Raw genomic sequence first — 3,068 nt, forward strand, 5'->3', positions numbered from 1 at the left:
CAACCATACAGCCTTCAATCATGAGAAAAACCCATACCATGTAGTCGGCTATAAAAGGCCCCGACATGAAAAATATGAATCAATTCAATTTAGAAAACTAAAGGCCTAAAACAGTTTATGAAAGACAAATATGACGGACATGGACCAACGACAACCACTGAACTACAGGCTCCTGATTGAGACAGGCACAGATAGAATGTGGCAGGGTTAAACATGTTTGAAGGTGCCAACCCTCTCCCTAACCTGGGACAGTGGTGTAACAGTACAACATTAGAACAAACTATAAAATTCAGTTGAAAACTAGTTGGATCGATACAAAGCAGAAAACATCGAACAAAAAAAACAGACTGGATGTGGCAGAGTATTTATACATCCCTAAAAACAAAAAAAACACAAAGTAAAGATCTGCGAGTACTTGCAGTTACTGACAAAGTTCAAAGCCAATAACAATTGATAAAAGAAATCATGTATCCAAGACTAAAATATCAATCAGTACACATCCAACATCTAGTATGTTTTTTTTCTTTGAAATTTGTTGAATATTAGATACCTTATTGTTTTCCAGATTTTCTCCACTGTATGAAGTTTTAAAAGTTTATTTGTAAGGATAGGGTATTTCTGCTTCATATTTTCCCCAGAGCTTATTAGATTCATCATGTCTGCAGATGGCTGCATAATTTGTTGGATGTACATGAAAGTGTGTATTGTTAATAGATCCTCATCCCTAGATGTGGATAAGAAGTTTTTCTTTGACTTTACTTAGAATACAACCTTGTAATTTCAGATACACTTACTCATTTTAACTTCAAGAAAGTGGGGCTACTGTTAGACTTTGATTATATAAGTTTTAATAATAGAATAGTATTGTCTTTTGCATACATGTATAAAAACAAGTGTGCACACGCTGAAATGTCTCGCCTTCTTTACTAATCATTGATATTATGTTGATAGTCCTAAATATAAAGCTTTATTACAACTGTCACATAAACTTAACATTAACCAAGTAAACTAAACATTGACCAATGAACCATGAAAATGAGGTCAAGGTCAGATGAACCATGCTAGGCAGGCATGTACAGCTAACAATTCTTCCATACAACAAATAGAGTTGACCTATTGCTTATAGTTTAAGAAAAACAGACCAAAACACAAAAACTTAACACTGAGCAATGAACCTTGAAAATGAGGTCAAGGTCAAATAAAACCTGCATGACTGCCAAATAGATCATAAAATATTTCCATACACCAAATATAGTTGAACTATGGCATACAGTATAAGAAAAACAGACCGAAACACAAAAACTTAACTATAACCACTGAACCATGAAAATGAGGTCAAGGTCAGATGACACCTGCCAGTTGGACATGTACACCTAACAGTCCTTCCATACACCGAATATACTAGACCTATTGCTTATAGTATCTGAGATATGGACTTGACCACCAAAACTTAACCTTGTTCATTGATCCATGAAATGAGGTCGAGGTCAAGTGAAAACTGTCTGACGGGCATGAGGACCTTGCAAGGTACGCACATACCAAATTTAGTTGAACTATTGCACATAGTATTAGAAAAAAAGACCAAAACTCAAAAACTTAACTTTGACCACTGAACCATGAAAATGAGGTCAAGGTCAGATGACACCTGCCCGCTAGACATGTACACCTGACAATCATTCCATACACCAAATATAGTAGACCTATGGCATACAGTATAAGAAAAACAGACCAAAACACAAAAACTTAACTATAACCACTGAACCATGAAAATGAGGTCAAGGTCAGATGACACCTGCCAGTTGGACATGTACACCTTACAGTCCTTCCATACACCGAATATACTAGACCTATTGCTTATAGTATCTGAGATATGGACTTGACCACCAAAACTTAACCTTGTTCATTGATCCATGAAATGAGGTCGAGGTCAAGTGAAAACTGTCTGACGGCCATGAGGACCTTGCAAGGTACGCACATACCAAATAAAGTTGAACTAGTGCACATAGTATTAGAAAAAAAGACCAAAACTCAAAAACTTAACTTTGACCACTGAACCATGAAAATGAGGTCAAGGTCAAATAAAACCTGCCCGCTAGACATGTACACCTTACAATCATTCCATACACCAAATATAGTAGACCTATGGCATACAGTATAAGAAAAACAGACCAAAACACAAAAACTTAACTATAACCACTGAACCATGAAAATGAGGTCAAGGTCAGATGACACCTGCCAGTTGGACATGTACACCTTACAGTCCTTCCATACACCGAATATACTAGACCTATTGCTTATAGTATCTGAGATATGGACTTGACCACCAAAACTTAACCTTGTTCACTGATCCATGAAATGAGGTCGAGGTCAAGTGAAAACTGTCTGACGGGCATGAGGACCTTGCAAGGTACGCACATACCAAATATAGTTATCCTATTACTTATAATAAGAGAGAATTTAACATTACAAAAAATCTGAACTTTTTTTTCAAGTAGTCACTGAACCATGAAAATGAGGTCAAGGACATTGGACATGTGACTGACGGAAACTTCGTAACATGAGGCATCCATATACAAAGTATGAAGCATCCAGGTCTTCCATCTTCTAAAATATAAAGCTTTTAAGAAGTTAGCTAACGCCGCCGCCGCCGCCGTAGCCGCCGCCGCCGCCGCCGCCGGATCGCTATCCCTATGTCGAGCTTTCTGCGACAAAAGTCGCAGGCTCGACAAAAACTAATGGCAACAGGACCTTCAACAAAAGTTTGGCGGGTTTGCTTTCCAAGTTTCCTCATGCATTGCAATTGAAATTGTCATCTTGATTATATTATTTATCCAATCGAATCCCAGTATTCTCCATGAACAATTTTCAAATTCTGCCAATTTCAATTTGAATTGAAAAGCTTAGGCAAACATCCTTGTACTCAACGGACTATAGTAGAAAAGCTGTAGCATGTAGAATAACTAAGTGTCCTGTTATCAGTAATTTCAATATCTTATTGATCAATATAATCCAAGTCTAAACGCAATAAATAAGTTGTAATTGGCAATTGAGTGATATATAATAATGAA

Source organism: Mytilus californianus, unplaced genomic scaffold (genome assembly GCF_021869535.1).
Source record: "Mytilus californianus isolate M0D057914Y unplaced genomic scaffold, xbMytCali1.0.p SCAF_9, whole genome shotgun sequence".
NCBI lineage: Eukaryota > Metazoa > Mollusca > Bivalvia > Mytilida > Mytilidae > Mytilus > Mytilus californianus.